At 36.9% G+C, this 12,065-nt stretch overlaps 1 protein-coding gene across 1 annotated transcript in view; it reads left to right on the top strand.

Moving 5' to 3' along the window:
* Window positions 1-12,065, top strand: part of KIF6 (kinesin family member 6) — a 174,103-nt gene that overhangs the window by 77,091 nt on the left and 84,947 nt on the right. The gene's annotated exons all lie outside the window — the stretch shown is intronic.

Here is a 12,065-nt window from a genome sequence, read left to right as displayed (position 1 = left end):
TTTCTCTTTCTTTTGTTCTATCTTTTAAAGTTCTGAAAGTAACAATATTTATCTTAATATTTTAGCTAACATTTATATTAAAAAATTCTTGTAGACTGGAGATTATGTTTTTCAAATCATCTAGTAGGGTTTTCACAGTTTGGTTCTCCATGGTATTAAGAGACATGTTTGAGAAAAGCGCTTGTGAACGTATTCAGACGTTTCATCAGAAAATGTTGAAAATGGTCTCACTGTGGTTATTACTATTTTTCTACTTTGTTATAAAGATATGACAGTGCAAAGATACATTGGTACATTCCTTGGCAGTGAAAAACTCTTAGCTCTGTCTACTAATGGCTAGGATGTAGCTTTCTATTCCATTGGACTCAGACCTTAATACATTTGTAGGCAACAGATGTAATTAATCCCATTTGTTCTATCTAAGAATGAAGGAAAATGTCTTGAAAGAACACCGTCTGGTGAAAAGCACAGTGGTCATCTTACATTGCAAAATAAGTTATTTGCAAATATGTAGTTTTAATACTCTGATATCCACCAAATACATATTGTGACTTAAGGTTTTCCTTTTAAAAATTTCTGTATGGATTTGAAGAGCTTTCTCACTCTGGGAAGTTTTTGACAGCCTACTGCAGCAATGAAACTGTCAATTGGCTGGGGTGGCTTGTGACAGAATAGGAAAGAAGTTTGATAGGGTCCATTGCAAAAGTATGAAATGCTCTTCTCAGGAGTTAGGAATTACCATAGACCTCATCAGCACTCATAACTAAATACTCTAATATTGTCTTGCACTCTTCAATTGATATGGCTATTAAAGAGATTCCAGAAACTTATCTTGTCAACCCCAAAAGTTATAAAAATTGAATCATGCACCTTAAAAGATGAGGTTAAATATTCAAATCATTAGATTCCAGAAGACTGAGTTTTAAAAGATATGGAGGTATAAGCAATATTTACTGGTAATATTTTGGAAAATGTATTCTTCTCTATACTAAGTTTTCAAAAATACCTGAAACCATCCCTAGAATCTGATTTTACAAGATTTTAAGGATATGTTTCACTTTATCTATATAAGTAATACCATAGGACTTAACTATGTGCTTAAATCTTCATAGAAACAGCAACTCAAACAATGCAAATTAAGTTGACCAGTTAGCATAGATTGTGTAAGTCAGGGAGTTTTTTAGTGGTTAATTGAAAAGGGTTAACTTAATATTGCAGTTATCTTTCCTTACATCATCTGGGCTGGTTATTTATGACAATAAATAACAATATTCTTGCAAATGATTAGTTTCAAAATCCACATAAAACAACTTCCAGTAACTGTATACAAATTTTTGTTGCATAGTTGCATATTTTCTTTCTTTCTAATTGAATTGGTCAAATAAAATGATCTGTTGGTGTCGGTAGGTTCTAGAAGTGTTTATGGGTTCATTAGTAAAGAAGAACATGAAGTTATCATGTATAACTTTTACATATTCATGATTTATGTTTATGTATACTGTTTTATATGCCTTTTGTGAGAATTTTTTTTAACTGGAAGGAGAAAGAATCTTCAGCTCAAAACTCAGACAACACAGCTGGCAAGTAGAAACTTGGATTTTCCTAGTGTCCTAATGCAAATAGGTTTCTTAAACTGTTTAAGGTTGCCAGTTATCCCTTACAATTGCTTAGTAATTGAACTAGCAGTCGATTGTCACAGCTGTTCTTTTGTTTGAGTACTCTAAAACTTTAGTAGGATTGTGACCCTATTAATTATGTTAGTGGAGATTGCATGCAGGAATGCAAAAGAAATTATAGCAAATAATATAGAAATATATATGCAAAAGACTATAAGCAGGAGAGGAGTTAGAAGGAACAAATGAATATACAAGAGTCGTATATCATGAGCTGCATACATGTGAAAGAACAGAACTATGTCTAAGAACAGAATGCTGAAAAAATTAGAAATTGAAATCAGAATTCTAGTTATTCTGGTTTCTGCAAAGGAAAAATCCCATCTTTAGGTCTGCAGTTTTTTAAATGTGTGATTCAGAAGGAGAATTAAGAAGTCATTAACATAATCAGACTATCAAAAGGTACAGTGAGATCCCATACAAGAGGCTATTGATGAAACTGAGTAGTCAGGAATTAGGCATAAAACACTGCTTTAAAAAAATTCGGAAGACTATTGAAATAGGGCAGCGAAGCTGGTGAGGGGTCTGGAGAATAAGTCTTACGAGGAGAGGCTGAGGGAGCTGGGGTTGTTCAGTCTGGGGAAGAGGAGACTGAGGGGAGACCTTATCGCTCTCTACAAGTACCTGAAGGGAGGCTGTAGAGAGGCGGGGGTCGGTCTCTTCTCCCAAGTTACAGATGATAGGACAAGGGGCAATGGCTTCAAGTTACGCCAGGGGAAGTTCAGGTTAGATATTAGGAAATATTTCTTTACTGAAAGGGTTGTCAGACATTGGAATGGGCTGCCCAGGAAAGTGGTTGAGGCACCATCCCTGGAGGTATTCAAGAGAGGAGTTGACATGGTGCTCAGGGATATGGATTAGTGTTGGGTGGTGTTTTGTGTGTGTTTTTTTGTTTGTTTTTTTTGTTGGGTTTGGTGGTTGGTGGGTTTTTTTTGTTTGGTTTTTTTTTGTGGTTTTTTTTGTTTGTTTGTTTGTTTTTTGGTTTTTTTTGTTTGTTTAATCGGTTGGACTAGATGATCTTAAAAGGTCCCTTCCAACCTAGGTGATTCTGTGATTCTGTGAAATAGAGTATGTTAAAACTCCTTCTTCATGTTTTATACCAATCCAGTGACAAAAAAATCGGGATGAATCCTACAGAAGTTTATATCATAGATTTTTACAGTGTGTGTCTGACATATTCTTTAGAATTATCTAACACTGCCATGCTGCCACTTACCATACAGGTTACTAGGCTAGACTGATCTTGCATCTGTTCCCTTATGGCAATGCCTATGTGTGTTTCTTCTTAATTTATCTCCTAAAACAAAGGAGAGGTTGAGAATTTGTTTCGTGGTTTCTTTCTTAGACCTCTTCCTGTTTCTATGTAGAACACTCTTCCATGTTGCTTCTTGCCATTCCAAGTTACTCAGATGCTGAGGAAATCCCTTTGCCTCCTACTTTTCCTAGTTATTGTGCTTCTACTCATTTTATAGGAAGAATTTACTTGACTTGGTGTAACAATAGTATTAACTAAATATGATTATGTCCTCATAACACAAAGCTTTTGATAACCTCAGGAATATGTTAGCAAAAAGTAGATACATTTTATCAACAAATGACTAGTATAATTGCCCCTTTTATGTAATGCAACTTCTTTAATCTTTAAATAAGAATCTCAGAAGCATTAGCAAATTCTCAGCTTTGATACTGTGCTTTTTCTTTTTGCAAACAGTTGTTTATGTACACGTGAGTTTTCTTTGAACATAAAGTAGGAACCAGCATATCAGCTCAAATTGGTTGGATTGTTGAACCTTGTGTCCTGCACTATGCATTGGCAAGGGCTGATATTTCAGAAGAAGTTCGGATGATGACTTGACTTTGATTCTGTCCTGACATTTCACCAAATAAAAGAAAAGTGGAAGTGAGGTGTCATTTTCACTCGAGCACAAAGCCTCATTTTTCACATGTTCCAAACCTGCAAATAATAGTCATATTATAAAGTTATCCATTCATTTCAAAATCCATCTGCGCTGTATACATATGTCTTCTAGTCTATAGGCATTAAGGATTTGCTAAAGATGTGTGAAAGGGCTTGGGCCTGAGCCAGCGTTGAACTCCCAAGTAGAACCTTTAGTGTAATATTAAAGCTATTCTTCATCATTTAAACACTTTGCATACCTTACGTCATTTAAGCAGATTTCAATTTACAGCATGTAGGCTATATCATATGTTAACTATTTTAACAGTTTAGTTAGTTTGCAAGCTTCTTTTTTTTTTTTGCTTCTGTTCTCTCAACTCTAAAATCAGCCTGTTCCAATGCAATATAAAATGGTATTTCTAATGTCTCTAATCGTGTCTCTAATGTGTTTTCCATTTTCCTATCTCATTTCCTTATCCTGAAAACAATTAAACTAGAAAATCAGCAGAAAGTATAGGAACAAAATATTTAGTTTAGTGAAATAGTTGTGGGAAGTCTAGCTAATAATTAGTTTCTTAAAAGACAAATTATTTAATTTAGATCCTTTCATTTATTTTGCAGTTGATGTGTTATGTGGGTTTAACATTTGTTTGCCCAGGAACAGATCTTTACCCTTTTGTGATAGAAAATAGAATAATTTCATTCTGTTACTTTCATGCAAAATTTACTGCTGCTTCTGCATTGTAAAATCTCCAGACTTACTCACCTGTTACCCAGTCCATCAAAAAAAGTCATTTATGCTTCTAAATTTATGAAAAGTAGATGAATTATAAGAATTCAGGCATCCTTGTGCAGCCAAAGTTTGTTTTTCTGTATGGTAAAAAAATGTATTATTTCATAGAACTGCTGTCTCTGTATGGTGAAATTTATTTGTACCATCTTTTCCCATATCATCTAGGGCTATTTCTGCATTGAAAGATATAGGTAATGTTGTTTCTAGTCTATCCTATCCAGGCACTGATTTGAGCAGCAGAAATATAGCCATGACTGTTTCACCGCTGAGCATGAGTTAATAATCTACGTTTAGAGAAAAATTTTGATCTTAATCTCATCACAGCAGTAAAACAACTCCTGGACCAAATTTGTCCCACAGCAGGCTGACTTGGAAGGTGTGAATGACTGACTTCTACAACTGCACATGTCTATATAGGCATGCATGTGATTTACTTTTCTTTAAGTCCATCCTGCATGAAATGTGTATGCTCTTTCAGAAGAAATTGAGCGTATATAATACATCTTCAAAGGCTTGACATATCGTAGTATTTACCTTCTTGTACACCCTATCTCTTCCCCACCTCCTGTATGCCTGAAATTCACAATAGAAGCCTTAAATGGTAATGACCAAATTTACAAACACAAAGAGAAACAAAGCCTAACACCCCAGATTTGATTTCCGAGTAGGTCTTTGGGCACCATTGTGTCATATTTTCCAACTACTACTAAGTACTAAGTTGTAAAGAGTTGATTAAATGGTATTTTTTCTGAAGAGTTATGTCTTTAACTGCTTATTTAAATATCGGAGCTCATATTCAAAATAATGTCATTAGTAAAATGTTGTCGAACATGAGGTTTGATACCAGTGGAAGACCTAATAAGAATGACTGAAGTTGGACATGTGGATTGTTGCTGCATTTTGTATTGTGCTTTTTTCAGTGTATATTACAGTCTCTATTAGGATGTTCTCCTTGATGATTAGAGCAGAGGCATACATAAGTGTAGCATCCTAGTAATGCTCTAGGTTTCAGCAATGACATTGGGCTGCATAGCATTGAATTCTTCAGCTAAAAATTATACCGGTTTACACGTTGACAGATTTGTTTTTCTTGGATCCCAAAAGACTTCTTTTAGGAGGGAGTGGTAGGTAGCTGCCTGGAAGCAGTGGAAGGCTGCCTGTTGCTGACATTTTGGCAAGCCAGCTCCCATCACCGAGGAGGTTTTACGGATTGCATAAAACAGTTAGCTTAGAGTGAACAGACCAGAACTTTTTATCTTAGTCCAAGTGTTATACCATGAAAAGGGAGAACTAGCCTTTCAATAGCCATCTTGATCACAGAACACTCTAAATTATAAACCCATAACTACATGAGTAAGAGTGAGCAAAACCCTAACATACTCAGTAGCTGCTGTTATTTATTGTATCATAATATCTTTCATAAATCTGAAACAGACATACACTCTGGCTATGAATTTAATTTATGTTTCAGATGAGTATTCCAGAAAATGCAAAGATAAGTTATTGGCATAATAACCTGAACTTTAGAAATGCTTCAACAATTTTATTTTTAATACAGTAATTTAATTCATCATAAAGTTTTTACTGCAGCTTTATTTTTATTCATAATTCATATCTGGTAGAGATATTGAATATGAAGTCCAAATCCAAATGTAGAACTGCATGTAATCTTTCTTGGCAGATAGTGTCAATTATTACAAATTAGTAGTTTCAGGATAAATCAAACTATGAACAAACCTGGCAAAACAAGAAGAAATCAGACTTCCTTGTGTCATGATCATTGGAGTGATAAACATTTTGTTTTATTTTACTTTTATCATATTATATCCTTTTTTCTGTACATATAAATCTTGTTTTGAAATAGGTCTCAGACTGCTGCTTGCTTCTAGCGTAATTCTGTCAGTGTAAGAGATGTATGATACCGTTTTTCCTCCTGCTGGACTTGTTTTTCTTCTGAAATATAAACAGTTTGGTTACCAGAAAACAGTGTGAATATTGTGACGTTCAAAGAACACAATAAATCCTAGAGCTTCAAATAGTTGTATATGCTGATGGCCTTGAGAGGTATTATTTTGTTCTCACAAAAGATTTTATTAGGATCATATTTTGACCATTTTTAGCCATTTCTTTTATCTTTCATTGAGAAGTTGTGAGTTTTGTTGAGAGTTTGGTGAAGAACTTACCTGCTATGTATCCCATTCAGGGTTTAAGATGACATTTCGCTAAGCACCATGCGAGCATGTACAAAAAAGAACATTCCTACTGAAGGGCAGACAAGCTGACTTGAAAATGAAAGGTGGGAGCTCGTTTCTATAAACACATGGTGATTATGAATAGCGGAAAACTAGTGATGATAACACACCAACTCAATTCTAAAAACTAAATATTTTCATCTTGTATTAAGACTTCTCAAAATATTTATCTTGGCTATTAGATATATATTTATGTAATAATTTGAGGGAAAAGCTTCCTTCCATTGTTGGAAAACCCACAGAAAGCTCCCTAATGGAAAGGATTGACTCAGGTTTTCTATCTGAATCTCTTCTGTGTTCTTCAGTTCAGAAAAAGGCAGTTCTCAACTCTCCAGAAAAATTAAGTGCTTAGCAAACCTGTATGTTTCTTGGAGTCTTTCTGTGTCCGGTAGTGCTTTGGGATATCTGGGGACAGACTTTTGGCACTGTGCTTATGACAGATCTTTTGTCAGCAAACAGATGTACCCATTCTGTTGCTATTTGGTCAGCAAAAGAGCTCACTGGTGCGTTTAGGGAGTTGTTCAGACTTACTGTTGATCTTTCTCATTAGTCACAAAAGAAAGTATGTGCTACATTTTCTGTTACAGGTCCAGGAAAAAGTATATATTCCATTTGCTCTCCAGCTGAACTTCTACCAGCTCTTAGTAAGATATAGTGAATATTTCACTGCTACTGTTAAACTTTTGTAACTAATATTTGAAGTAAGACGTTGTTTTACTAATTTCTTAAGCATTCTATAACATAGAGTGATTATTTGCTATGATAAATTTTTATTATTGCCAAGTTTAAGGACCAAGCAGGAAGTATCAGACTTCACTGCTTATGATTTAGGTATTTTAAAAAGCCTTCAAAATAAATTCAGCAAATGTTAACAGTCAGCATATGCTTTTGAACAATTTTATGGGGCTTTACTTCTGATAAGTTTAACAAAGTCATTTTCTGGTATTTCAAGTCACCAGATAAAGCATGTATTGCTAAGGCTCCAATTTATGTCATAAATATGAACGCACATCTATCTTCAGGCACATGTTTTGTAGCATGTAATTGTGGTAATTTTTGAATTTGTCATGTGCCTTTGTACATTTTGGTATCTCTGGCTGTCATAAAGGTCACAGTTTTACTTCCCTTTTTAATCCTTTGAAATAAACAAAAAGCAAAAAATAAAATTCAAAGTAGTTTCTAGAACAAAATTTCTTATTTTAAAAGTACATTGATTGCAATAAATACCAAGAAGACTAACTGCGAATTTACAGGAGACTCAACTAACTTCTGGGGTTTGTTTTTTGGTTTGTTTGGGATTGTTTTTCAAAATGTATTTTTCAATCTGTACTGATTCCAAGAGCTTTATTTTTTTGGAGTAAACAGTGAGTCCACTGTGAGTTTTGCTTCAGTGAACTGAACTCACTGACATTAGTGAACAGTAAAAAGCGAATGCGTTAAGAAGCTTGAGGCTCTGTAGAAACATCTATGTAAGCAGCAACAGATGTCCGTTCTTTGTTACAAAGAAATATAAATACATGTTGTAAGATTTAAAGTTAAGTGAGCTCTTGCAATTGGTATTCCATGATAAAGCCCTGTGTGTTAGGATTTTTGTCGTCTTAACTAAGTGTTTATAAATATGAACATAGAGTTATTTTTAGGAGATGAAGCCCAGATTTTGCTTTTTGGAGCTAGGTCTCCATTTACAGCATCAAAGACAGATTTTTGTAAGCTGTAAGGATTTAATGAGAGGGGAGAGTGGGTCATTACAGTACTTTCATTAATTTTTCAGAGATGTTGAAACTTAATTATCTGATATATTGAAAATGCTGTTATGTAAAACCACTTACTGCTTATACGACCGTCAGCAGCTTTTTCCTTCTCCACATTTATTTAGTTTTACAAAAGATTTCTGTTTTTTCTAAGATGCCCATCATGTCTTTCTTTCCACTTCTCAGCTGGGAATGTCTTCTGATGTGGAACGTATGTTTGGAAGCTTGTTAAAGATGCTTTTGGCAGTTTTACTGTCTTCCTCTTGAGTCTGTTTAGATGGGGAAACTTTCCAGTATTTTTATGCTAGTTTACTGCTCTCTTATCCAGATTAGTCTGCTGAAATGTAACCTAGTGTTCCCTGGAAGTTCTCTACTATTTCAAATGTTTTTGGCTTCCTGATTCATTAGCCATATTTTGGCTGTTTGAAAATGCTATTGGATCCTTCAGACTAACTTCTTAAAGATGTTTTTGGGTTTTGTGACTGAAGCTCTTCAATTCTTGGTATTTTATAGGTAAAATATGCTTCTGAAAGTTTCTACATACTTGAAGGGTGATTGAATTCCTGTATATATTGACTGTCAGGTTTGGCAAATGCATCTGTGAAACTTCTTCCATATTGTTATTGTTATGAACATCAATCCCAAGATTTTGGATGCTTTTGCTGAAAAAATCAAACATTGTACAGTTCACATATCTCTGATTCATCATCTTTTTGGCTTTTATGCTTTTAACTCTGGAACATCTATTTAGTAACTCTCCCATTGTTTTGTTTGTTTTCAGCCACTGTTTTAAGTCCAGAAATATACTTTTAAAAGAATAACATAATGTTAGCAGGGGATTATGTAGTATTCAGGTTAATGTGGGAAAACTTGGACCATTGTTGACTTTAGTGTGAAAGAAAAGAGAAAGCAAATTATTGGAGATAAGCTATACAATTAGAGCTGAGGTAATACTTGATTTTCACAGAATCGCAGAATGATATGGGGTTGGAAGGGACCAAGGATCTTATAGTCCAACCCCCCTGCCAAAGCAGGTCCACCTAGAGCAGGTTGCACAGGAATGTGTCCAGACGGGTTTTGAATGCCTCCAGAGACGGAGACTCCACCACCTCTCTGGGCAGCCTGTTCCAATGCTCTGCCACCCTCAAAGTAAAGAAGTTCCTCCTCATGTTTAGATGGAACTTCTTATGTTCAAGTTTGTGCCCGTTACCTCTTGTCCTGTCACTGGGCACCGCTGAAAAAAGTGATATTATGCCATAAGTTTGGTAGATTTTACTTCTAGGTCAAATAAAAGCTCTTACTGCTTTTCATGGCAGGGCTGGGGCTCAATCTGTGGCTGAGATGTTCTTCTGTAGCCATCTACTGACCTACATTGAAAACAGTCTTTAATATCTTTTCTAGTTTCCTAATCATCATTCTAGTTTCCCGTCATTTTCTATAACCAGTATGCTCACTCTTTTACTTTATTGTGTCTGGAGTGTAATGATCTCATACCTTTTCATTTGGTCATCTCCAGGCCCTTGAACTGCTGCCGCCTCTTCATGTTGCTGACCTTGTTTACTGTTATTTTCTTAGGGTTTTTTTACTGTTTATCATTATTTGAAGGAATTACAGAATTACAATAATCTCATACTATATTCTGAAGTTCAGCTCTAGGCAAAACTAATATAGAAAAGTAATCTGAAGATCTGATGCTGTTTAATATTCGATGCCATGTTTGAAACCACCTGCAATTTATTTTATTATGCCTGTTACAAAGTAACTACTGCTTTCTGCTGCTATTTTACGCTTTCTATTATGTAGAGATAAAAGCCTTTTCAACATCATGGACTAGTGAGGACTATTGCTCTGCCACTTCATTTGAGAGTAGGGATAGATGTTTAGAAATCATGGAAGCACCTGAGAAGGGTCTGGTAGGAAATGGGCCCACACTCACAAAAAGGTGTTGGAATCATCAGCTCATCTGAATTCCATCTATACCAATGCGTGCAGTATGAGCAACAAACGGGGAGCTTGAAGCCATGATCCACCAGGAAAACTATGACATAGTGGCTATCACAGAAACATGGTGGGATGCCTCACGTGACTGGAGTGCCACAATCGATGGCTACAAGCTCTTCAGGAAGGATAGACAGGAAAGGAGAGGCAGTGGAGTGGCCCTGTATGTTAGGGAATGCTATGAGAGCTCGGAAATCAAGTATAGTGATGACAGGGTTGAGAGTGTTTGGGTTAGGTTAAGGGCCAATAAAGCTGTTATCGCTGTGGGAATCTGCTATAGACCTCCCAACCAAAGCAGTGAGGTGGATGAAGCTTTCTATAAGCAGTTGGGAGAAATCCCGCAGTCACTTGCCGTTGTTCTTGTGGGGGACTTTAATCTCCCAGATATCTGCTGGGAATACAACACAGCAGAGAGGGAACAACCCAGGAGGTTCCTGGAATGTGTGGAGGATAACTTCCTCACACAGCTGGTAAGTGGGCCGACCAGGGAAGGTGCCCTCCTGGACCTTCTTGTTGGGAACAGGGAAGAACTTGTGGTGGAAGTAAAGGTTGGAGGCTGTCTAGAGCACAGCGATCATGAGGTGATGGAGTTTTTGATTCTTGGAGAAACAAGGAAAAGGGTTAGTAAAACTGCCACCTTAGACTTCCAGAAGGCAAACTTTGACCTGTTCAGAAGACTGCTTGACAAAATCCCTTGGGAGGCTGCCCTGAAGGATATAGGAGTCCAGGAAGGCTGGACATACTTCAGGAAAGAAGTCTTGAAGGCACAGGAGCAGGCTGTCCCCGTGTGCTGAAAAAAAAGTAGCCAGGGAAGGAGACTGGCCTGGCTAGAGACCTTTGGCTGGATCTCAAGAACAAAAGAAGAGTCTATGACCATTGGAAGAGGGGGCAGGTCTCTCATGAAGACTATAAACATGTAGTGAACCTATGCAGGGAGAAAATTAGGAGAGCCAAAGCGCAGCTAGAGCTCAACCTAGCTACAGCTGTTAAGGATAATCAAAAATGTTTCTATAAATTCATTAACAGCAAAAGGAGGATTAGGGAAAATCTCCCTCCCTTATTAGATGCAGAGGGAAACATAGTCACAAAGGATGAGGAAAAGGCTGAGGTGCTCCAATGCCTACTTTGCCTCAGTCTTAAGCAGTGGAACTAGCTGTTCCCTGGAAACCCAGCCTCATGAGCTAGAGGACCGGAGGAGAAGCAGAATGAGGTCATCACAATTAAAGAGGAAGTGATCAGTGACCTGCTACACCGCTTGGATGCACACAAGTCTATGGGACCGGATGGGCTACACCCAAGAGTGCTAAAAGAGTTGGCAGACGTGCTCGCCAAGCCACTTTCAATTATCTACCTGAAGTCATGGCTAACTGGAGAGGTCCCAATGGACTGGGGGGTAGCAAATGTAACACCCATCTACAAGAAAGGCAGAAAGGAGGATCCAGGAAACCATAGACCTGTCAGTCTGACCTCAGTATCAGGGAAGATCATGGAGCAGATCATCTTGAGTGCCATTACGAGCCATATAATGGACAACCAGGGGATCAGGCCTAGTCAGCACGGGTTTATGAAAGGCAGGTCCTGCCAGACAAACCTGATCTCCTTCTATGACAAGATGATTGGATTATTGGACAAGGGAAAGGCTGTGGATATTGTCTACCTAGACTTTCGAAAAGCATTTGACACTGTTCCCCATAGAATTCT

This window comes from Numenius arquata, chromosome 2 (assembly GCF_964106895.1).
Source record: "Numenius arquata chromosome 2, bNumArq3.hap1.1, whole genome shotgun sequence".
NCBI lineage: Eukaryota > Metazoa > Chordata > Aves > Charadriiformes > Scolopacidae > Numenius > Numenius arquata.
The sequence above is the reverse complement of the archived record's forward strand: the minus strand, read 5'-3'. Positions and strand labels throughout refer to the sequence as shown.